The 26862-nt window shown below is 38.0% G+C and overlaps 1 protein-coding gene across 2 annotated transcripts in view; it reads right to left on the reverse strand.

The window, feature by feature from the left end:
* The window catches only part of Efna5 (ephrin A5), a 287840-nt gene that overhangs the window by 95570 nt on the left and 165408 nt on the right, over nucleotides 1-26862 (reverse strand). The gene's annotated exons all lie outside the window — the stretch shown is intronic.

Raw genomic sequence — 26862 nt, forward strand, 5'->3', positions numbered from 1 at the left:
AGAATGGTGGCTTTTGTGAACTTTTCAAGAAACTCAAGAGAAACAAAATGCCACTGCTGTCCATGTCAAAGGATTTTGTGAGGACCCTGGGAAGAAAAAATGTCAAGAGCTTCTAAGGCTTTCAGTAGCACAATATTTTCAAAGTGCTTCAGAAGCTATTTTAATCTGCTGCATTGCTAAAAGCAGACAGACCAGAGCTTGAAAAGCCAGTATAATTTTAAGGGCTACTCAAGGACTATGTCAGCAATACTATAACCCTGCATAAAACTTACACACTTAAGAAAGATTTGTATGGGGTATCCACAGTCTACAGTTTGATTAGTATTTCTCAATGGAGCAGCCTGCTCCTACCACCCAAAAGTGATAAAGTCCTCAGAATTGTTCTTCTTGAGAGTATACTACTTCAGGGTTGTAAAACACATAGGCTAATGGTTTCTGAAGCAATGGGATGCTGTTAATTAATATCAATACTTGTCAGATCCCTTAAAAATGTCTAATGTCAAAATATTTTACAAGAGTGAATTTCAAACTGTGTTCATGTTTTTCACAGCATGGAACCTGTTTGAAATGGTACAGTTTGAAAATCAATAAAACATGAGATGGAAGATATCAGGGTGGCTTGAGAGTCTTTTAAAGAGCTACATAAGAGCAAACCAAAGTACATAATACTTAGAATGGAAATATGTAAGCTTTTACACATCTATATTTTCATAACTCTACCACGAAGGAGGGATCCAGAGCTGTTTTACTAACAAACAAAGCTATCAACTGCCTTCTTGTGCGTTTCTAACAGACCATTCTATTCCTGCTGTTTCTTCCCTCTGGTTTAATTAACTATAAAGTAAATGAAAATGACCAGTTCAACACAGAATGTCTGAGTAGAATCTGAGGGAAATCATTCCATTACCTTTCTATCAAGTCCAATTCTCAGAATCTGAGTATCAGGACTCTTTGATTCTAACTCCCCATAGATATGCTTTACTTTTAGACCAATTGCCTTCCTTTATAACATTTGTCTACATACACACACACACACACACACACAGACACACACACACACACACACACACACACACTCATATATATACACCAAGCATCCAAACTTTGCTTTTATACTATACAATTGAAATGAATTCTTTTCATATTTATTATATCCTGACTCCTTCAAGAAATGATTTTATATGACTTACAAATAAAAATCAGATATGGGGAAATAAAATTAGAACTTAGAACTTAGCTTAAAAACTAACAAAAATAAATATAAATGAGAGTCAGAAATTGATAATAGCAATCTATTTCAAGCCTTAAATTTGCTATTGTCTATTTATTGTACCTGTATTACTAAGTGCTAAGTGCTACTCTGTCTATAGCTGGGAACAGAAGAGTCTGTGTAGTAACTAAAGACAAAATCCAGCTGAGCTTTCTAGTGATAAAACAACAAAGAAAACACATCAGTTTCCAAAGAGAATTATTGACTTATCAAGAAAACAATTTCATAGGTTAAGAATTAAAGAGAACCTTAATGACTAGGTCAATGTGTGTATGAGATATTATACAGAATAATAGAGATATTAAAATATAGAAATCTTGGGGCTGGGAAGGTAGCTCAGTGGTAGAGTGCTTGCCTTGCATGTATGAGGCTCTGGGTTTGATTCCTCAGTACCACATAAGCAGAAGAAGCCAGAAGTGGTGCTGTGGCTCAAGTGGTAGAGTGCTAGCCTTGAGCTGAAAAGCTGAGGGACAGCACCCAGGCCCAGAGTTCAGGCCCTATGAGCGACAAAAAAATAAATAAATAATAAAAAATATATAAATCTGTGTGCCTACACTTTTTACATTTTTCATATTATTAATTTACTTTATTGTTATTATAGAGGTTATGTACACAGGGATTACAATTACATTTCGTACAGTGTTTGCCTATCTTAAGGCTTCTTGTGCCCCTCAAACAGATTAAGGAATTAAAAATCTTTTCTGTATCCTGGAAAAATCTTAATCCTTTCAGATTGTTAACCAGTACAAATCCAAACCAGAAGTTGACTATAAAAAGAGCAGAATACACCCAGTAGGAGAAGCTTTTTTTATGTCAAGTATTACTGCTCTATGCAGTAATATTCTATGCTCTATGCTCTATGCAGCATTGTAATTCTGAAAGAATTTCTGATGAGTACATTCTTTTATTTTTCAGATGACTTTTGGTGACACAACTTACAAACTGCATTTACTTCCCTATATAATCCCACTTTCTTCGTGGATGGACTGGATGAAAACAGCAAAGCCATAGGCAAAAAGTGTCTGAAGGTATGATTGTAGCTTTTTCTTGAATTTCTCCCTGCATTGCTTCTCTCATAGAACCTATCCTATGAATGATTCCTCTGAATGACTAATCCAGGATACAATATATGTAGAATGTTTTTAAGTTAGTATAAAAGTAAATGCATTCAGACCTTTAACTATAGAATATTTGCTAAATTATGCAAATCAATATACCCTAAATCAAATACAGATCTTCTCTAAAGAGAGTACGCCTTGGTTTTAAAACCCACTTTAACAAGCTATCAATCAGAGGCTGATATTTAGAGGTAGCATAACTGATTGGTAGCAGTGGGATTTCTGGCCATTTTTTGTGATAACCACTGAAATACAGAAGCAGATTTTTAAGCCCTAGGAAAGAAAAAGCCTGACAAAAAACCCTGACAGAGACATAATGCCTTGATAGAAACACCACTCATTATGACACACCTAATAATCCACATGTGCCTCATTACACAGCTGTTTGTGTTACACCCTGTTGCCAAAGAAGCTCCCTGCTTTTCCTCCTGATCCAGCAATTAATATGCACATCAAGCAGACTGGCCAGACATCGATGGAGAAAGAAGAGGCAGGCAAGAGACACACAAGCATAAAGATGTAGGAAGTAATGTTCTCAGCATTATTCAGGAATGTTTAGTTGCTTGCTCAAATTCATCATTAACAAAGGGCCCATTTCCCAAAGGTTTTCACTGTGTAATTAGCGGCAACAAACACTGCCCCTGCTCAGGTCAACCTGTGGGATTAGTTACAAAGGTTTTGTAAATTTCAGAAGATATCCACACAGATGTCAGGAAAACACACACACACACACACACACACACACACACACACACACACACACACACACATACACACACACCCCCACACACACACATAAACGGAGAGAACAGCGTAATGGATGCAGCTACAGCCATTAAGTAGTTTAGGATTTGTGAGACTCAGACAACCAATACATTTTATAGGGGAAGTCATAAAAGTCAGATAGGAAAAAATATATAGCATAGAACTTGCAAACTTCTAGACAGCATGTAAAAAATGCAGAAAAGTGGCAGGGGCAAAGGAAGAAACATTCCAACTGATGCTTATCTGTCTTGATAAATAAGACAAGGTCACCTCAGTTTACTTCTAGTACGAACTAGAAGTCCCTTAGTAACTAATTATCTTTGTAAGAGGATTGAATTTTTGCATCCTTCCTTTTACCATTGTCATTATATTGGTTCATACTTCATTAGTCTGCTTTCTAAAATAAAACTTCCATTTTATTTATGGAACTTTTATACTTTTTGAGGGTGGTCCAAAACATATAATTAAGTGATGCTACCCTTTCCATCAGGAAAATACTAGACCCAAACAGATGTAAATACATCTTGGTCATTCAAATTAACTTAAAAGCTATTAAAAACAATAACAGAGAGTCTGCAGTTACATCACAAATAAAAGATAAAGTGAGCTATTCTAGTTGGCTAAAAATTGTTCATACTTGGTAAATAGTAGAGCTGATCTCTTAAGAGTTTCAACAGGTTGACTTTCAATTTGGAAGTCAAAATATTGTCTTGGTTGCCAACAAAATTAATTAATTAAACACCTCTAACCCCAGGGTAAATATGTAAGCAAGTGCACAGTAATGGATAATAAAAATAGCACTTCCTTCTACATCTGGTGCTAATTAAAATCTGATCAGAGTCATAATTGAGTAGTGCCCAGGCTACCCTTGATTTTTCTTGTCAGGTTTCAATTGTTTGACACAAAAGCACTGACCTCAATAAATGAAAACACATTAAAAAAAATCTAAATTATAGCTATCCTTATCCAGGCCAACAAGTAATTTACTGCCACTATGTGTTTTAAGGTTACACAAGACAGAAAGGTTTTCTAAAGAGTCAGTCATTACCACTGCTGTTTATGAACAAGAAGGCATGATAAAAGTCCGAGAGACTTTTACTTTGAGGAGCCCTCCATCAGATACACAACTCTCTCCCAGACAAATCCTAGAGAAAATGAAAGAATAATATATCACCTAATAAGAGTTTGAATGAATGTGTGCCCATCCCTCTGGAAGAAGCTTTACAGGTATTATCTCAAATCTTCACAGACTCAGAAGTAGAATCATTATCAGCCACATCTTACAGATAAACTGAGTCTCAGAAACTCCGGTTGCAGAGCCTACAGTCTTAATTTACTATAGTTCCCCAGAGCCATAAAAATACATATTTTGAAACAGAAAAAGGAAATAGGCTTTCCAGCAGGCTCTGAAATAACTTTGACACAAAAGAACAAAACATTGAAGTTCAGTTGAAATAGTACTGACTTAATTTTATAATGTGATGACTAAATTTCATAAACACCCCCTTACATCAGTTTAAAAAGCCATTGGAAGATACAAATGCATAATTATTTCCAAAGTGCTCTGAGGATATGCTTCATATACCCAAAGCTCTACTTAAAATTGGAAAAGCCAGCACATCATTTTGATACAATTGTTTAATAAAATATGCATTAATGCTTGAAGATTTTTTGCACAAATCATTTTATTGCTAGGACTATTTATATTTTTATCCACCCAACAGTTGCTATTTCTCTTTAAAATTAAATTCAATGGCATTTCATGTTAACCTACTACTTGTTGCCCCATAAAGGAGTACAAAGGCATATCAGAGGTGCCCTCTGACTCTAAGAAATTCTGTAATAACATGAAGAAGAAATTCTACCGTACCATACTCTATATAATAGAATGTAATAAAGAGTGTGATTTTGTAAGAATGCAGCACACAAGGCTTTTGTAAAACTCTGACCTAGGCTCTAAAGAGAAATCAAGACTAACGGTACATGCTCTGTCTCTAAAGAATTCTAATGGGAAAGAAAATTCTAATATACTAATTATGTTAATGCCTGGTCTCCTTTGATAAGTGCACTAAGTAAAGGCAAGGAAAGCCGCACAGGAGATCTTCACAGAGGCCACAGTGTAAGCATTGGGAAGCTTGGGCTTGGCTGGAAGGAAACTCAAATGAGAAAGATGAGAAAGTTATACAACCATACCAATGGAAAGGGACTTTGTATACTTCCCTTATGAACCATATTGACTTCATTGTGGCAGGGAATAAGCACTTGTTTTTCTATATATTCAGAGTTGTGAGGGAGGAAATTTCAGTAGTTAGAATTGAGCACATACAGAAGAATAATGACTAGTCTTTTGGAGAGAATAACTCAGGAAAGACTAATGAGGACGTATCTACTGGCATAAGAATGGGAATGTCAGTGAGTGGAAGATGCGGGGATGGATGGTAAGAAAGCTGATCACACAGTATGGAGAAGTGAGCACAGATAGAACGCCAAAGTGCCAAAAATTGAAACAAAGAGAAAGAGAAAAGAGGGTCTCAAATGACACAAACAGATAAGGAAAAATGGGCACTGCGGACAAGAGAAATAAATGTGGTGACTGACTTGAGGAGCTGGCAGGGGAAGGCTGCACATTGAGTTGATTCCACATATATTTACATTTATTTATTCCACATATATTTACTGAGCTCCTACCACATGGCAGGCCCTGTTCTAGAATCTGGAGACTCAACAGTGATCAAAATAGATATGAAAGGTTTAAGAAGGCAACTGGAAGCTAAGAGTCTCCTGCTGAGAGACAAAAGCCAGGAACAGCTACTGAGAAATGCCCAACTGTAAATGAGAAAACTCATGGTTTTCCTGTATTCATGAACATTCATGAAGGGAAAGATGGGGTTATGGCACCGAATGCTGGGCTGGAGTGAGGAAACAAACTGATTTAAGTAAAACTGAGGTCAATTGGATCAAAAACATGTCTTCTGTTTCTGCTGAGACTGCCTCTGTAGAAGGTTGAGCCAGTGAGGGAGAGATAATAGCATGTATGCCCTTAAAATGTTGGACAAGAAATGTACTCATTGCCTTACTTATGTAACTGTAATCCTTCTGTACAATACCTTAACAATAAAAATACATTATGGAATATTTATAATAAGGGTGAGCGTGTCCCATTTTTGCACAATATTTTCACGAAAGGAAATAAAAACAAAGATGATAGAGTCTGTTACAAATGGTCCCAAACAGAGTTCTAAGTGTGAGATAACCTGTTGTCTTTAACATTAACAGGCATACAAATTAAAGAGAAATCCCAGTAAGGGATCAACAACATTCTGTATGAAAGTCCCTTCTTGAAGCAAATAAACTTAATAGCTACCTGTTACTTTGACATTGAAAATGTACTCTTGTCTGGTCCTCTACCTAGAAAATATTCAACTTTAGGACATGAAAATGGTAACTCTCTTATTGAACTAGGGAATAAGCACATGGCCTACCTTCACTCAGGGTGTTCCTCACATAATCTCAGAAGCTCCACACCCTGGGGAACATTAAGAACACATTTGTTGGCTTGGGGCTAGCTCCATCCATAGCTGCTGGAGCACTCCAAGCAGCCTCAGGAATTCCTCCGAGTCTTGTCACAACATCGTTTGTGCAATGTAGCCAGTGATGGCAGAAAATGAACCTGCTATTTATGCATGGTATAAAGCGAGGACTCTGCTGCACCAGGCTTAACATGACAAAAGTCAACCTCAGTCATTTGACAAGCTTTGGCCTCCCTCAGTAACTTCTTTCTTTTGGGATCCTTTTTTTTTTTTTTAAATATATACATATGACACTAACAGAAAAACAAATTGGAAAGAGCACTGAGGCAGAGTGTATTTCACGCACTGATGCCAATGTTTCATATCTCGTGAACCTCGGGAAAACAATTCGTAGAACTAATTAGTTTACAGTGTTTAAGCAGCTTGTTCCTCGTCTTTAATCTTCTTTATGTAATACTGTGAACAAAGCCATATTATCTTCTGATTTTTTTATACAGTTTAACAAATATAATCTCCCTTTTCTTTCTAAAGATTACTTCATTTAGACATCAAACTATGTTGTTTTTGTTTTCGATCCCTGGAGGAAAAGGATATAAATAAATTGACGTTTATTCACCTAGGTCTCTATGGTCGGCCGGATCCACCCTGGCCCTAATCCTCTTTGTTGTCATGGAATCCACCTGACTTAATTACATTTACAATTTTCAACTATACTACACTGCCTGGAGGTTTTTCCTGAACTCTTCACATTTTCCTGAATCCCAGCTATAAGTCATACCCTGGCTGCTGTCTCTTTCTCAGCCTCTGGATGATAATGGCCTGACACATAGCATTTGGTTCTTAAAGAATACAGTCCGGATAAATCTCCCCTTGGGGACAAGAACACCATTTTAAAGAACTCATGACCAAATCCAAGGGAATGGAAATAGATACACATGTATAGAAATTAGTTGGCAGTGAAGAGCAAGGTATAACAAAACAACAACAACAAGCAGGAAATATAATTTGTGGAGGGGAAGGGAAAAAACAAATCGTTTAAATAGGGATACAGGTGGACCCATTGCAACAGTGAGATGTACAAGTCGCTATGTCGAAAACGAACTTTACAACTTTGGGGGGAGGACGGTTGGGTGGGGGGAGGTGGAGGGAGGATGGGAAGGGATGGGAAGGGGAAACAAAGGAGGAGGCTACAATGCTTGATAAGAAATGTACTCATTATCTTGCCCATGTAATTGTAACCCCTCTGTATAGTATTTTCACAATAAAAAAAATATATGGCTCTTAGAAGCTGGGCACTGGTGGCTCACGCCTGTAATCCTAGCTATGCAGGAAACTGAGATCTGAAGATGGCGGTTTAAAGCCAGCCTAGGCAGGAAAGTCTGTGAGACTCTTATCTCCTGTAAATTACACAAAAAAGCCAGAAGTGGCACTATGGCTTAATTGGTAGAGTGCTGGCATTGAACTAAAGAAGCTCAGGGACAGTGCCCAGGCCCAAAGTTCAAGGACCAGCAAAGAAAAAAAATAAATAAAAGGCTCTCTTAGGTATAACTTTTAAGAGACATTGCATCACTTACGGTGTTTTCCTCTTTCAGACCAGGGTTTAATTACTAAACTGCTACAGTGCTATGATGTACACTTTTGGTACAGTTTTAAAAAGGCAACTCATGATAACAAAAAAGAAAAAAATTGGTAACTGAAATTCAAGCATTGCTAAGAATACTGTTAAAATAATTGCTGTTCATCTTATGGGTAAGCATAATATAACACACATAACTACTTGCACTTCCAAGAATCTGAAGCAGGGTGATTCCCCCAGAGAAAACATTTCCAGATGGCAGAAAACCTCCCTAGGACTTTTATTTATACATTTGAATCTACAGTATTAGAGAAATTTTACAGTCTTGGTAAAACACAGTATTTGGTGCAAATATGTTGCTTCTTGAGAAAGGTTTGCTGTCCCATGGTCCCAATCTGATTTAAAGTTCATTCTGTCCTTAATTGTCAGGCAGATTCATGGTGACTCCTAATTAGTGCAAAACAGGTAACACAGCTGTGACTCTGCAAGTGCTGAGCACCTTTAGCATCTATTTCAAGCTGAGCTTGGAGCTCTTTGCGCTCTCTCAAGGTTAATGGTTTTGAGTCTTCTGAGAATTACAGAGTTGGTACCCATAGTGAGTGAAAATGACTGGTTCTCCAAACTACTGCTCCTCTTACTACTCACTACTAGAGGCAGCATCCTAAATGTCCACTTCCCACCAATGACAAAACAAAAGGAATTTTTCACTGTACAACTTCCAAGTCATGTTGAGAATCTGATTCAGAACTCACATGGAAGATTGAATGGAGCCACAGCAACAAAATTTGTGCATATACTCACTGGAATTACAAGACATCAGACATTAGACAATTAACATTAGTTTCTTGAGAATTTGTATGAGTTTAAGATGTATAAGTCAATAAAACAAACTATATAATTGACCCTAAGAAACTACTCTTTGTTCTGACATTGAGAGTAAGTCTGCTGGAAAACCCAACTCTTACTTTTCAGCTGTGAACTAAAGCAAATTAGTTAAATATGATGATAAAGAAACATTAAACAAAACAGTAGAGCAAATACTCAGGTCATCTAGGTCATCTAGGGAGAGACTAAATTGCTGTTGTGCTAGACATGACTATTTTTTCATTTATACTGCAAGTCTGAGAGATGAGGGATGCTGGCAAATGAACACTGTAATGGCCCAATGGACACATCTATAAAATGATGGTATTAGGAGAGTCAGGTAGAAAGAACAAGATGGTGAAAGAAATGAAGAAAAATTAAGAAAATTTCAGTGGAAAAGGAACAATATTACAGAATTTAAAAGAAAAGAGAGAAGAAAAGAACAGAAAATAAAAATATAAAAGGAAGGCTTGATTTTCTAATACTGTCCTTTTTCTTTGAACTATTCAAATCCCTTTTCTGCATCTCAACTCTGTGTGCACTATATGACCTAATTTTAGCCCAGCTTCAACTTGCAGCAGTCTCAGGATAGAAGGGAAAAAAAAACCTAGAAGAAAAGAAAGTTCCTTTTTAACTATGAAGAATGAAAAACGTTAAAATGCAAATTCGATGTAAAAAGAAAGCAAGACTATACACATACTTCACAGTAGTGAATTCTCAGGCAGAAGTAGAAGCCAGCAAGTAACCCCCTAAGGTGCTCTAGCATAATATAAGTGTTTCAAGTTTGCTGGATGACAGATAAACAGCTAACCCTGTTACTACTGAATGAATCTTTCTCTTTTCAGGGCAGAAAATGTTTGTGGTACAATCAGTCCTGGAGAAAGAGTGAATTGATCTGTTAGCTGTTTGTGTTAGGCCAGACATAATTATTGCCATACCTACTTCCTATGGATTATGTTCAAAAGCTACCGATACTCACTTATTCTGTCTTCATACTATGGGGAACTAATCGGAATCAGAGTTTGCTTCACTGACTCTCACTTATTTCAAAAGTCAAGCTTAGCACGGAACAAAAAGTCAAAGAGATTGACCAAAAAAAAAAAAAAAAAGGATGAAATGTTCAGTCTCAGTAAGTAAACAGTTTTGATAAAAAGTGCTCCACGGGTCTCTACCTCACTTCCTATCATGTATGAATGTGTTTTACAATATTCATTTTTAAGCTAGATTTTCATGCGCTTATTTTCAACAAGGGAAAGCAGTTGATTTGTTTTCTATTGAATCTCGCCAACTGGATACTTGAAGCGAGGATGGCATATTTAGTTGCCCTTAAACTTTCAGATTCACCTTTACAACGTGCCAAAGCAATGTCACATTCAGAGTAAATGCTGTGTAATTTTTACTAGATTAGGAAGAAAAATGAGGGTCTCACAAGCAAAATGGCATTATAGGATTAAAACAAAGCCTAGCCCTTACTGATTTCATTTTAGTTCAAATCAAATTCCAATCATCTGATGGTTGTGGAATCATAAAGTAAAAATAAGTCAGATGATTCCCAAATGTGTGTATAGCAGAGTACTCAGACCCAGGCCAGGTACTCATGGCCCTAACTACTCAGGAAGCTGAGATATGAGGATCAGTGTTTGAAGCAAGCCCAGGCAGGAAAGCCATGAGATGCTTACCTTCAATTAGCCATCAAAAAAGGGTGGGGGGAAAGGCACCAGTGAAAGCTGTGGCTCAAATGGTAGGGTGCTAGCCTAGAGTAAAAATGCACAAGGACAGTGCCCAGGCCCTCAGCTCAGAATACAGAACTGGCACAAAAGGAAGAAGGAAGGAAGGAAGGAAGGAAGGAAGGAAGGAAGGAAGGAAGGAAGGAAGGAAGGGAAGGAAGGAGGGAGGGAGGGAGGGAGGGAGGGAGGAAGGGAGGGAAAGGAAGAAGGGAGGGAAGGAAGAAGGGAGGGAGGGCAGGGAGGGAGGGAGAGAGATAGAGAGACAGACAGATAGAGACAGAGACAGAGACAGAGAGACATAGGGAATACTCAGACCCAGATAGGAAAAATCAAAACAAACTTGCCAAATTCAATCCAATGTGGTTTACAAGCACTCATTCAATGCACAAGCTTTTACTTCAATAGTAAAGCTGGTGAGAGACTATAAAAATTAAAAGATGTAGAAGACAAAACTCTATGCTTGAGAATTATTAGGATCGGGCTGCTAAAAGAACAAGATATAAGATATAAGATACAAGATACAAGATATAAGAAAGAACCAGATGATAATATTAAGGAAATGCATCACTAAATAGTAGAGGGTATATATGAATTAGTAGGGGTTTCTAGAATTGATCCCTAGCCAGCTCATTCTCCTAGACACAAGAAGGCATTCTCTTTCCATTCAACAAGGCTGGGAGAAGAAGGAACATGAGTCAGAATCTCTTCTACAGAGGCTTGTGTTGAAATGACAAACACCATAAGACTGAAAAAGCTTCTGTCACCAAGTCATTCATGGAGAAAAGTTACCTGCAGTAATACATTTTTGGTAAGCCTCTGAGGTCTTGGGGTTATTTGTTATCGCAGCGTAACCTATCTTATCCTAATTAATATAGGTATGCTAAAGTAAAGAGATGCAGAAGAAATAACTGAGTATGATCTCATGCTCCGGATCTCCTCAATGTACTTAATTCAGTCTTTTTTCCCTTTCAGGCTGGGAATATTCCAGCTTTCTATGCTATCTGCTTCCAGCAGCTCTCACTTGAATCATCCACACTGCTGTGTGAGCATTCTAAGTCCTACATCCACTGGAAGAAACTTTAACAGATTTTTTTCCTGACATGAAGGTAAAGAAAAAAACTCCTTAGCATAGGAATCAAGGCCCATTGTGATCAGACTCTTTTTTGCCAGTGTTATTTTTGCTCACTTGCTTCTATTTTTGTTGCCAGCACCCTGATTGAACCACATTCCATACCATCCCCAAGAACTGCTACCCTGGGAACTGCTACCCCAGGAATTGCTACCCACTGCTTCTATCTGTAACGCTGCCCCCTCCCTCTTCTCCCTGGTGAACTCCTCCTGATCAGCTTCTGCCAAGAATCACTTCCTCTCTCCTCCTTTGACACTGTGTATTCTGTTACCACATATTTCTTTAAAACCTTTGTCTCTTGTCTGTCTCTTCCCACTGCATGCTGAGTTGCTCAAGGCGGGGACTCCTTCATTTTTGTTTCCTCCAGAGTATCTAGCACAATATTTGACCAAGTTTATACATGTAGAAATAATGAATGAATAGGGGAAGGAAAGAACTTGTGGAAGAACGTGTTCATGATAGTATCAGGCAGAGGACAGGATCAAAGTAAAGGTTTCCAGTACTATAAAACATAAATTTAAATAGCTAGGATGATGTCCATTATAAAGGCTGGGAATTCTTCACTGGAGCCAAAAGGCACAGGGAGTCATTGTAACTTCTTAAGTAGGGAAATGATGGAGATTTTTGTTCAGCCTCATAGTACCTTGTGCCTTGAATGACAGCTATGTTTGTGGCAATCTTATTCCCCCTTTGACTGTAAAGCTCCTTGAAAATAGGGGCTGTGTCTTAATCATATTTATATCCCCTACAGCAAGAAGCACAGTGTTGGTATAACAGATGCCAACAAATATTTGCAATTTAATTTTATAAAGATTATTCCCTGTGCTGTGAAGCTGAATTGACTATGTAAGCAGACTATTGTAGTATATCCAACATCAGATGAAAAGTAGATTTGAACTGGGTAGTGCCTATGCTAATTCAGAAGAAGATTTCTAAGATAAAATAAAAACCCCAATCTTCTCTAATATAAATTAATGTTTTATGACAGGGGTCATGATAAAAAGAAAAATTGGTGGAGTATTTAAAACACAAATGTTGAGAGGAAGGATGGTTTGGTTTTTCCTATGGAGTGAAGAAGGTCTAGGCTGGAGACGTAGTTTCTAAGTGGCAGAGGGACAAACAGAAAATACATTTCAGTATGGGCAGCCAGAAACAGTAATTACTATATTGAACTTGTATCCCACCTGTTGATTTATTTAGATTCTTTCTTTCTTTTTTTTTTTTTGGGTCCGGTCATGGGGCCCGAACTCTGGGCCTGGGTGCTGTCCCTCAACTCTTCAGCTCAAGGCTAGCCCCTAGATTCTTTCTTGATTCATTGATCCCATATTCACTTTAGGTTTATAAACTATTCTCATTAGGTGAGGCAGCAATTCCAAAATTTGTTCAGGAGGTCTGCTCAGATCTTTAGTTGCCAGACCAATGCAGTGTGGGAAAGTGGTTTTGGCATAAAATTGCAGTACAAAGAAAGAAATACAGGGGCTGGGAAGGTGGCTCAGTGGTAGAGTGCTTGCCTTCCATGCATGAGGCCCTGGGTTCGATTCCTCAGCACCACATAAAGCGGAAAAAGCCAGAAGTGGCACTGTGGCTCAAATGGTAGAGCACTAGCCTTGAGCTGAAGTGCTGAGGGACAAGTTCAGGCCCCACAACCAATAGAAAAAGAAAAAGGAAGGAAGGAAGGAAGGAAGGAAGGAAGGAAGGAAGGAAGGAAGGAAGGAAGGAAGGAAGGAAGGAAGGGAAAGAAAGAAAGAAAGAGAAAAAGAAATACAGCAAGAATGTTTGTTATACAAACTCCAACTCCTCATTATCTTCACTATTCCCACCATAACAGTACCTTGCAAAGATGCTACTTATGTCACATTTGAAGAGGATGACATCTTAGTTACTTCTTCACTGGATAAATCTTGAAACCCAGGTCCTAGACAGCACAATGGGCTTTAAACCTGCTTAACACTTAATATTACGTTTCACATTTATTCTCACACAAGCCCTGTCTTGACATGAACTGATTAATGAATTAGGGAGCACATGTGTTATCAATATTTAGTTGTAAACTGGGCAGTAACTTTGGCTTTGTTACCATTAAGGACAAGATGCTACTATATTTTCCATGGTCTATTTAAATAGTTTCTAGGGTAATGGGTAGAGGAAAAATTCCCTCCTCTGGGCATATTACAGATTATGATATGATGTATGCTTGTGGCAACAAGAATCTTAATTTTCACATTTTCTTAATGGCAATATCTGCCTCTGCTACATTCTTTCTTCCTTGTTGAACATTTGGTAATGCCAATGCCTCATGCCTGTAATCCATTTAAGAGACTGAGATCTGAGGATCAAGGTTCAAAGCCAGCCTGTGCAGGAAATTCTATGAAACTCTTATCTCTAATTAATGTTTTTTTATTTTTTTTTTTAAGGCCAGAAGTGGAACTGTGGCTCATGTGGTAGAATGGTAGAGCTCTAGCCTTGAGCACAAAAGCTCAGAGACAGTACTCTTGCCCAGAAATAAAACCCAAGAACCAGCACCCAAAAATAAATTAATTAATTAAATATTTTAAAAAAAACCCACAAATACTTGTGAATGAAAGTTGGCTCTCATAAGGGGATCAGATAGCTACAAAATAGGATGTACTCTGTCTCTCTCTGTGTGACTCTGTGTACCTCTCTTTCTCTCTGCCTGTCTCTGCCCCCCTCTCTCTCTGTCTCTGTCTCTATCTCTGTCTCTCTCTCTCTCTCTGGTGGGATTTTGACATAAGACTCCCTATGTAACCCAGATTGATCTTGAATTCCAAATCTTCCTGTCTCAGCCTCCTATAGCCTTCCTATACTCTCTTATAAATCCAATTTTGTATCATATACATGTATGATATTCACACTAAAACGAAACTCAACTTAATACATCATAAAAGAATAAGAACATAACAAAACCAAGAAACCTATAGACTTTTCTAAGCTACATTAAAAAAAAATTAGTAGCCATACACTGACAGCAAATGTTTAAAATTCTGACCCTTAAAAAGCCAAGCAAAGCTGGCCTCTGGTGGCTCACACCTGTAATCCTAGCTACTCAGGAGGCTGAACTCTGAAGACTGAGGTTCCCTGCCATCCTGGGCAAGAAAGTCCAAAAGACTCTTATCACTAATTAACCCCACACAGACACAGACACACACAGACACAGACACACACACACACACATACACAGAGAGAGAGAGAGAGAGAGAGAGAGTCAGAAGTAGAGCTGTGGCTCAAGTGGTAGAGCACTAGCCTTGAACAAACAGCTAAGGGTCAGTGTCCAAGTACTGTCAAAAACCACAGGATTGGTACCAAAAAACAAACAAAACTAAAAATACAAAGCACTATTGATGGTGGGCTTTGTAAAATGCCTCAGAAATGGTATCTTAGAATGTCACACACAACACAGTTAGGAAGAGTCATAGTCCATCCTTTCATTATGATTACTATTCAACCAGGAAGATCATTACCTATTTCAACATTATAAAAGTGAGTGTTTTTAAAAGAATGTGTTTTTTTTAAAGAAAAGTATATTATTTCTCTTATCTCTTTGAACGAAAAACACGCCTCCCCCAAAGGTATTCTTGAAGAATATTTAACACTTCAAGTAAGTACTTATATGTATTATTTTATTTATCTATTGTGGTTATTTTGTTATTTTCAATATGACTCAAGAACCTTCATGGATTGGGTTTCACCACTGAGTTTATAATCCTCCTAGAACAAAATTAGACGAGTACAAAGCTAAGGCCTCAATATTATCTAGAAAGAAAATAAGCTTGTTGACCTAGTGTGAATTTTTGTTTTGCTTTGTTTTTTAAATCTGGAGAGCCAAAAAAAGATACAGTAACAATAATTCTTATTTATTATTCTAGATTTAAAGCCACTAACTAGGGGAAAGTTTATATATCCAACTTCTTATTTAACATCCCTCTACAACAATTACTTTATTTGTTACTATTCTAGAGAGACACAATAGTTTTATCTTTATCTCTGACAATGAAATACTTTTTAGTAAACAAGAGATAAAAGACCAATAAAACCTTTGTTCCTCCTCCCCCACAGCCAATCCCCTCAAGGCCTATTTTATCTCTAGAGTTGTTATCTGAAGTGAGTTACTGATAAGAAAAATTAGAGACCCTACTGAATGTGTGAGGTAATTGCTGAGGGTTCTCTGTACTCTATCCTATGGGAGCCCCTCCCTCCCAGCAGTCATCACATTCCTACAGCTGGCTGGTACCAAAAGCCAGTTAAGCTGTCCCCACACAATGGTTCTGAGGTTTAAATTCCTTTGCCAAAGAAAGAAACAATTCAACAATAAGACACTAGAAAACCTAAGCAGTGCATTTGCATTGTAGGTATTTGAATCTGAAAACTGCTAAGAAAAATATTAACTTGTACTTTTCAGAAATTTTCATTCATGAACAAATGCACTTTAACTACCTGCACACACTTTATGAGGGGCTCTAAGCCCTTAGCCACAACTAGCTTATCTATCGTTCAGAAAACAGGAGCCAGGCACTAGTGGCTTATACCTGTAATCCTGGCTACTCAGGAAGCTGAGATCTAAGGCTTGAGATTCAAAGCCAGCCCAAGAAGGAAAGTCCATAGGACTTTTATCTCCAATAACCACTAAAAGGCCAGAAGTGGAGCTGTGCCTCAAGTGATAACCCAAGCCCTGAGTTCAAGCCCGAGGACCAGCACAAAAATCAATCAATCAATCAATCAGTCAATCAAGGACTAGTCCTAAGTGCTTGACATACATTAAATCCTTTAAAATTTATAAGCTCATGTATGTGATTATTATGTACATTTTCCAGATAAGGACAGAAGAACATACACTTAGTCATAATCTGGGGTTCACTGTTAGTGTTACCAAGCACTCTGATTCCAGATTAAACACTACTTTCTGATGAATATAATTTCCCTAAAATGTAGTGTAATTCTTCTAAAATGTAGTACAGTATCTTTAAATCATCCTCTTAACATTTTTCAGGATGTTACTGACACAGCGCAATCAGCCATGGAACCTACTCATTCTTAATAAAGAATCTATTCTTAATAAAGTATCTATTCTTCTCAGAATATGGAAAGCCTCTGTCCAATGTTTAAGGTAATATAAGATATTGCGACAAATAATACATTTTTCTCTAAAAGTTCCTGGCTTACTCTCTTCTCCCCACAAAGGGATACTACTTTTTAAAAATGTAGCATCATTTAAAACACATTTCCAATCATCCCGAGGAGTCAGGATCTTCCAATTCTTGTCATAGTTGTTATAAAATAGCACGAAGGAGGTCTTCTGTTGACAAATGGCTGGGACTAGGCTACCTAGAAGTAAATTCCAGCACAGTCTGGCTGGGAACAGGTTGTCACCTGTCATCACAGGCAGAATAGAAGCCTGATTCACCTCACCCTAGCTGGACATAAGATAGAAACACTGACCTCCTGGCTGCCAGTCCAGGTATTTTTTTTCTCTTTTTGTTAAAGCTCAAGCAGATTCTCCCAAAATTAATTCAAAACCAAAACAGAAACTCCGCCCAGCAGCTTTTAGTCACAGACAAAAGCAGAGAGTATGGTTCAAACTGAGTTTCAGAGGGATAATGTCTTCTTCACTGCATCAGAGGCTGCTTGAGTTTCAGTAGATGATTATTTGGCCTCCTGGGGAAAGGTGAAGCATCTTATCACAGCCCTGCATGTCAGGCAGGCCCTACCCCTCTGCCCTCTTGCTCACAGATCTGTAGCGGAAGAAATAAAGGGACCATTCCTGGGATATTGCTCAAGACAAGTTGATGCTGTCTGCTGAGGTTTGGTAAGCTACAGAGTGCACTTGAAGAACAACTGTAGTATCCTTAAGTGCTCAACCCATTCTTTGAATGAGTTGAAACCTGGACCAGCTGGGTAAGGCTTCAGCTTCTTCTGGGCCATAATCTCACCTGCTGAGATAAAGTTGTTTTTTCTGAAAGTACAAAGTTGACAGACACTTCAGGTGGTTGGTTGCTAGGAGCACATAATTTCCTACTTAGGGTCTTGGCTTTTCCTTAACATTGGGAAAGTAGTCCTCTGGGCTCACTCCTCATCCTCCTCCTGCTCAGCTTTCTTACTGGTCCAATGTAGAACATGTAGCTAAAGAACCAGCTTTCATTCAAGACAGTTAGGACCTCTAACATATTTTGGAGTTGCCTGGGGAGAGAGTGGTAGAAAACCTTTTACAACACCATAAGAATAACATAGGTCTGAACAGTGTTTCTGTCTGTAGTAGCTGACACCCTTTTATTTGACAATAGTTGACTTTGATGAGGGCAAATAAATCAACCCACTCACATCTAACTCACTTGGAGGGACACTTCATATTCTGTCCATGAGAGAAATGTCAGGAAAGGGCCTGCGGCAGAGCCCTAGACAGGACGGGTTATTTGTTACTACCCTGGTAGAAAATTCCTCCATTGCTAGCAATGCCATGTAATATTGGAGAAAATAATAGTCATAAAGTGACACTTTGCCTAGTCATAAAATATTTAGAAGGTTCTTTGAATGGAAGAAAATTTGAAATGCAGTGGCGTCGTATTACTGGGAATCTGTATCAGCTAAGGCTCTGAGGCTGGGAGGAGAAGTATGTTTGGTGTCTGATCTCCTGGGCTGCTCAGGGAAGTGTCAGGAGATGTCAGGAATCTCTTTACTCTGCCCCAGTTAGATAGGCCTTAGCAAGGCCCATTATTTAAGGCTTAGAACACAGCCACAAACAAAAATGCAGGAGTCCTTTTTAAAAAGCTCCAAGTGCCTTTAATGGCGTTAAAATATCAGCTTTTTTTTTTCCTCCCCTACATTGTAGCTCTCCCCACCCCTTTCAACGTTCCATGTCAGGTATACCACCTCTGCTCCAAGTATAAAATACTAGTTCAAAGGTAAAAATAAGAATATTTAGACAGTAACATGAGAGCCTTAAATCAAGTACCCTGAGGTCCTCCTAAGCTCTAGTATCAATGTGACTACGTAGGTCATATACTATAAAACCAGCAAGAACTTCAGACTCTGGCCATTATGGAAAGAGATCCATTGGGAATATCAATAGTTAGATCTTCCAAAGATATAGGTATGGGGTCACTGAAGTGGTAAGGCTGCCGCATGCAGATTCCCCCCTCGCCCCCCCCCCCCCGTAAAATACTTGTTCACACATAGTAAACAGGTTGTGAAGCCTTTTCTATGATGAATTAGGATGTCCTTTTTAAGGAGCTTCATTGTGTGGCCTAGCTGCTAGCCCAGCATACAATCCAGATACGTATGTACAGAAGCTTAGGGAAACAGCTCTTCTTTCCTTCTGGAAAGAGACACAGACATCTGATCTGCTTTCTTCTCTTCATTTTCACTTTGCCATAATCACACACCAAACACAAAGATTTTAGTCATTCTAAGTCAAAAGGCATACACATATACACACATAAAGGTTTACAAAACAGAAGACAACAAAAATGAATATGATTAACAAAAAGTAAAATCTCCTACAATAGGAAACAATACCTTTCTATGAGAACTGTCAAGAGACACTTCTGTCGTTTTTGGCCTGTGAATACCAACGAGTTGCAACTGGTATGAATTGAGGAGCCTGCATCAACAGCCAACAGCTGGAATCCAGCAACTGTTGTTAATCTACCTTAATTGCCTATTATTCTATCAGTTCTTGTTTGTGCTTTTGTTATTCAAAGAAATTTCCTTTATCTGCACACACATGCGCATATGTACACACACACACACACACACACACACACACACACACACACTACCGAGCATAGTTTTGCAAGCTGTGGCCAAAGAATTCTTATGTTTCAATCCCAGAGCAGTTATTGTTTTGTTTTGAAGGAAAAAAAACAGATTTTAAAATGACCAAGTTAGCAATGATGCCCATAGGTAGAGTAGGGCTTGGCCTAAAGGCACACAGAGATGCAGATATTAGCCACTGTCTAAAGAAGAACTTTTTTTTGATGTTTTAATTAGAGCCACAGTAAGTATGGCTGTTATTGTCCCTAAACAATTCTTCCCTCCTTGCTTTAGGGAGGGATTTTCACTCTACCACTTTATTGTGGTAGTGAATAAATGAGAGCTCAGGGTCCCAGGGAGAAAAAAAATTACCAATATAAATGCATCAGGTGCAAATTACTAAGGTAAATAGGCCCATGGAGACTGTGAAACTGGCAACACCAACTGGAATATCTGAGAGGGGCCAGCAGGAGAAAGCCCATGGGTTACGGTTCCAGTTCTGCAGTATTCTGTGTGTTTCAGACCAGATCATTCATCCTGGGCTTGCAGGAAGGAATCCACAGCACAAGGCACTTGTGACTTGGCATTGACAATATTCTAAGGCTTCTGTTATGGCTTTTCTCTTCTCTTTTTAATTACGCCAAATGTCACTCCAGGGTATTGTCTCTCAACACCCTATGATGAGGGATATCCTAGGAGACCACTGCAATATAATCTCCATCTATAAATTGATCGCTGGTAATTATTTGTTTTCCGGGACTTGGTTTATAATCTGCAATAAGGCTAAACTAACACAAATGAATTAAAAGTAACTGTGATTTTTAGGGCATGAAGGCTGATCTTTTATATCTTCCCTACAACTTAAAAACTATTATCCCCTAAAGAATGTCCTTGTAGCTTTGCATTTATCTCTTCTTATCGTAGCTTCTTTGCAAAGTCTTTGTTGTCCTTTATTAATTTTGCTAGTGTAAGCCTAATCCTTCTGTAAGTTTCATACATTGTAGAGACCTACTGTATTTTTATAACTCTCACAGTGCCTGCATGATTACTGCCTTGGATTTTTTTTTTTTTTATCCAGGGCTGGAGATGGAATTCAGGGCCTTATACCAACCAGAATTCATCTCATATGGTATGGTTGTCTCACTGATTACCTTCTAAGTCTATCCTGATTACATACCTGTTAGGCTTATTTATTTCTTCATTCGTGTTATTGAAGCACATGTCCCTTAAAAATTAGCCTGTTCCACCTTGACAGGAACATGAGACACTGCAGGAAACTAAGCATATGTTCAAATATGATGAAAGAGCTTTATTATAACAAAGGTCTTTTAGGAATAATTGCCTTGCTTTAAATCACCTTGACTCTGTTTCTTCAAATAGCAAGAACCTGAAAACATTCTTTCAACAGAAGTGTTTCCTGTAAATATTTCAACCAGGATCATTTATCCTGGAGCTGTGGAAGAAATATGTGAACCACTAGGGGAATTCAAAACGAAGGCAGCTCAGTTCTTAACTCTGCCTGGCTTCCTATCAGGTTGTATCTTGGTTTTAAGCTTCCTGTTTTGAAGGATTCAACAGAAGAGGGAAGAAGATATTGTGTGTATTAAATACATTAATCCAAGGACAAATTCTACATTACAGCATAGTTACCAAGTATCATTTCCTAAAGGCTACAAACCCTCATTAAAACTACTCATATAGGTTAAGCTTAATTATCTACAGTAACTCAACCATATGTCTTTTGAAATTATCTCTAAAAACTGTATTCCATTTTTTATTCAGGACACTATTTACTACCTGAACAATATACTAGACTCAAATCAATAAATGATAGCATTTATTTGTAAATTAACCTTTTATTTCTGTAACAACTGCTACATAGTCTGGTGAGGATGTGTGGTTTTAAATAGATTATGTGCTGTTACAGCAGAGATGACATGTAAGTGCAAATATTATAGTTTATTAAATCAGTCTCTCATTCATCAGTTCAGTGACATTGAATTGAATTGCCCTAGTTAGCAAAGAAATTTCCAGATACTATTTTTCTCATTCAAAATTAATGATTTTAAAATCTCAAAAACATTTCAGCACATTATTTGTTCATCCACTGTTTGAAAAACTTAATGTGACATCTTAACATAATCATTGCTAAGTAAAATTTATGATACATTTCTATATTTCTGTTGTAGTTTTAGGGCTTTTTTTTTTGAGGCACTAGGGTTTGGACTCAGACTCTTGTGCTTGTTAGGCAGGTGTTCTACCACTTGAGCTACACTTCCAGACATTTCATGTTTTTTAAGTTATTTTTCATTTAAGGCTTGCATCGTTTCCTGAGCTTGATCTTAGAAAGTGTGCCTTCTACTTAAGGACTCTTGCTTAGCTGGGATCGTGTGTTTATCAGTGTGCCCAGCTTCTATGTTAAACGTGGGATCTTGCTAACTTTCTGCCCAGGCTGGCCTTCAACCTGATCCTCTTGCTCACCACCATTCTGTTGCATGTCAACTTTCATTTTTCCAATCTTTCTATGATTCTAAAGTAGGTGATTTTGTGTGAGAAACAAAAGAAATTGCCCTTTTTTCATTCATGGCATTAAGAGTTAACTAGCAATCTAATACCATGAAAAAAGAAAGAAAGATGACGACGACGAAGATGAAGAGAAGAAGGAAGGAACAGGAGGAAGAGGGAGAAGAGGAGGAGGAGGAGGAGGAAGAAGAGGAGGAGGAGGAGGAAGCAACAGCATCCATAGTGGGTTCCTACTTGTAATTTCAGCACTCTGTGGGTGGTAGCAGGAGCACTGAGAGTTGAAAACCAGGCTGAGCTATTTTGTGAGACCCTGTCTTAAAACAACAGAGGATTTGGCATGATACTCCATGGCAGAATGCTTGCCTCACATGAGCAAGGCCTTGGGTTCCATCCTCAGGACTACAAAAGCAAGTAAGAAAGTGAGTAAAGTTCATAAACAAACAAATAAGTAAAATGTCACCCTGGATTAAAAAAAATAATAAACTACAGATCTAGAATCCTGTTAGGCTGTATGAAAGTTAAACTCATTCTTGCTTCATAGTACTGAATCTATGATACAATTGCTAAACATCCTTACTTTCCCTGAAAAAGCTGATCTTCATGAGGAATATCCCATCTGGTAGGGTTTCTTTCTTTCTTTTTGTTCTGTACATTTTTTATTGCAAAAAATGCTGTACAGAGGGGTTACAGTTACATGAGCAAGGTAATGAGTACATTTCCTATTGAGTATTGTTGCCTCCTCCTTGGTTTTCCCCCTATCATCCCTTCCCTCCCACCTCCACAACACTCCCCCCTCCTCCTCCCCCTGCCCAAGTTGTAAAGTTTGTTTTCAACCTAGTGTTTTGTACATCTCATTGTTACAATGGGTTAACCTGTATAGAGAAGCCTGGGCATTTCCTGAGGAAGTCAGGCAATCATACCAACCTGCAGCCATTACCACTGGCAATTGTTCCTTCTCACCCAACCAGGGGAGAAGCCAAGCCTCTCATGTCAAGAATCTAGTTCCAGTTCTCCACAATCTACTAGCAATCTATGGCCTCTTTCCTTCCTCATCCCTTCCCTCTCGAATTCTTTTTTGAAATGAGATGAAGCTAATTTCTATTCGTTTCATCCATTTCCCCTCCTGCGTCACAGCAACAGGAAGCTGCTGTATCTGCCTGTTGTGCTTACACCAGACTCAGGCATGAGCTAACAATATCATCACACCATTTAGAATGAGTCTTCAGCATAGCGTAATAAGCATCCAAAGCATTCCCCCACATTCTGAATTGTATGTTTTCCCCCTCTGATGCAAATGAACCCTCAGTCATGTTAGTAGAGGAAGCCATGCTTTAAAGAATTGTGATCCTGACCCTGTGGAGGCTTAGGCAGTTCATTACGATACAGCACAGCTGTATCCTGTTGTTTCATCTGCAGAGCTTTTGACAGCATATGACTAAAGCTGCTGAAAAGCATGTACAAGGAGTTGAAATATATACACACATACACAGATACTCTGGACGTGCAAAGGAGAATGCGGCTGTGCTCCAAGTGTATCAAACTATGACTTCTAAATTCCTTTCCATCAAGTGCCAGGAGAAGCACTTGATAAATGGGCCCTAAGAGAGCACTTCTCATTGCCTCAGGATAGAATGACTTGCAGGCATACGACACTCCATCAATACGGAGAGCTGGCAGATTGAAAGGCGGGAAAGACTATTCCTGATGTGGTGCATCTGCTTACTAATAGCAGCAGCGCTTCAGCCCCTCTTCCCATTCATCGCCTACAGAAACCACTCCTCAGAGAGGCACGCCAGTCAACAGATGGTCTCTGGCTAAGGTGTAATCAGGAGCAGCTTGCTAAATTTACCCAAAACAAATAGAATTACAGGCTTTTGCCTGAGTCTGAAATTGAATTGAGAACTTGGGTGGTGGATAATGGAAGCTAAAATGAAAGAGCACAAAATGTATCACTGCACGTGGGGAAAGGACCGTCCTGTCGTGGGAAGAAGTGTCTGCTGTGAGCTCCACTATTTACTACCAGGTCATCTAGTTCCAATAATTGCATTTACCATGCTTGGCTGTGTCCCCCTTGCTACCAAACTTTCTGAAATTGGTAAAACTGTCACCAGCTGCCTTTAGCAGAGTGAACAAAATATTATGAGGCAAAATATTTTGAAGATGTTTTGCTCAGCTTCAACACCTTCCCTTTACACTGACTACAAAATATCAACCGTTTTAAGCAGCCTCCTTTTATGAGGAATAGTTTATAAGTTCATTAAAAAAAAAATCTGCCATTTTCCAAAGACCTTCTAAGAACTGATGTTCTGATGTATTGCCCCAGAATTCTTGACTATTTTGAATTATGACTGGCTTAGAATAATGATAACATAAAGCCTTAGAAAATGCCCAAATAAAAGTCAGCATGAAGTTAAGAGTAAATCATTTAACCTATGTCTTGGCTTCACTACCTTCAGAGGAAGAACGATGCCACCCATGCAAATCACAATATAAGAAAGCTATAAAAGTAAATGAGGCAAAATATGTAAAAGCACTTAAGCTCTAAGGAAATAAGGTCTTAAAGGATGAGGCCATTTGTAACCCAAACTATCAGCAGTCACTTTAAAGTTATCTTCATAATCATTAATACTATTCCTCACCATGGAAAACTGTTTACTCATTAAAAACCCATTTGAAGAACAGTAAAAAATAGACTTTCTAATAACAATTCTGTTTTTACATCTTTTGGAAGAATAAAAAATATATATATATATATATATATATATATATATATATATATATATATAGTGTGTGTGTGTGTGTGTGTGTTTTACATATTCACTTTATGTCATGTAAAACTTTTTAACAATAGGACAACATGCATCAAAACTACGTTTACGCTAATAATCAATTTATTTTCTAAATAATTTCTAAATTATTTTCTAAAATCACATCACAGAAAAAATGTTCAAATATCAGTTATATGAGATGTGTTATACAAGAGTTTTCTGGTTTCTTCCATTATTTTTTTATTTTACACTACGCTGTCATAAAGAAAAGAGATCCAGAAGGAAGTTCTTCCTAGTGGGAGGAGATCTTGAGGGAGGGACGCGTGGACTACAGACTGTCAAGGGCTGAAATATATTTTAACAGAACTGAATTTTACAAAGTAACTGAAACCACTAACTTTTTTTTTTCTTAAATGGATGCTGGTAAGTAAATAAAATATGTCCCTACTTCTCAAGGATGAGCTATTTTTTTAGGTACATTATAAAAACGAACTAGATGCTAGACCAACCTTATAAAAATAGGCATCCTCTCTATAGAGCTTTATCTGCTTCCTTATCATCTCATATAGAAGTAGCAAATGAATTCCAGAAATGCAAATAATGTACATGCTGGCAGGGGTAAACAGTTGGAGTAGGAGAATAATCTAATGAAAAGATCACAGATACAGATGATACCTAATTACTACATTACCCTGGGCAAATCATTTAACTGTTCCATGATTTAGTTTACCCATCTATAAAATCAGCAGAACACCCTCCCTACCTATCCCCAAGATATTTGGTAAGAGCACATGAAAAATTGTCCAGAAAGTCTACTTAGACACCATGCCTAAAAAGCCTAAAAAGTCAGGCACCTATTTGTGGAAGTACAATTGTAATGATTTTCATTATTGTGCTAGGAGACTATGAATTTTAATCTTTAGGAATAATCCTTGTGGTTTTATTTTAAATTGCTTCAAAAATATAAATACAACGGGAAAAACTCTATGATGTAACTAATAGTAAAATTATGGTACTATAATATTGTTATATTTATTACTTAATTAGTGATCCAGTAAGCCACAGTATATATAAAAAAATAACCTTTGTTTTTATCCATCTTTAATGCAAAAACCCCTGTGATATTAATAACAAAGGACAAGCTCTATAAAGAGAAAGCGCCTAACAAGGTCTTGGCAATAATCTTGGTTCAAATAAAAAAAAATGCTATGAATTTTAAGATGATAGGACTGCTATATGGTAAGCAAATATTCAGTTTATAATTTGCAAAGGAGCAGGGATTGCATAATGTAAGGAAAAATACCATTCACTATATGAAAGGCAAATGTTAAATGATAACCAATGATTTCAGTTCAAGGCCACAGGAGAGCTTCATGGCACCCACACTATTATTAATTTCATTAAAGACACAGCCCTACTCAAAAGATGTGAAGCTACAGGGTGCACTGTGTACAGATTCTCCACATGACAACTCTGCAAACACCGCCTGGGGCATGTTGTATGGGAAATGCAGGCAGCTGGAGATCACAGCGGACAAGGAGTTTCAGGTCATTGATCTCAGAATTGGAAAATTTCCCCAGGTGACCCCAAATAGATCCAGTAAATATGACTCAGGCATACGTGCATGCACACGCACACACACACACACACACACACACACACACACACACACACACACACACACACAACCTGCCGTACCTCATAAAAACAGGACATCAATAAGAATTAGTACTAGGAAGTGTATAATACAGGGTGAATATGTACTACATATTGTAACTGGTAGAAATGTTCTTTATTCAGTAACTATCAAGCACTTTCTATGTAACAT

This window comes from Dipodomys spectabilis, unplaced genomic scaffold (assembly GCF_019054845.1).
Source record: "Dipodomys spectabilis isolate Male_0828 unplaced genomic scaffold, ASM1905484v1 ptg000147l, whole genome shotgun sequence".
NCBI classification, from domain to species: domain Eukaryota; kingdom Metazoa; phylum Chordata; class Mammalia; order Rodentia; family Heteromyidae; genus Dipodomys; species Dipodomys spectabilis.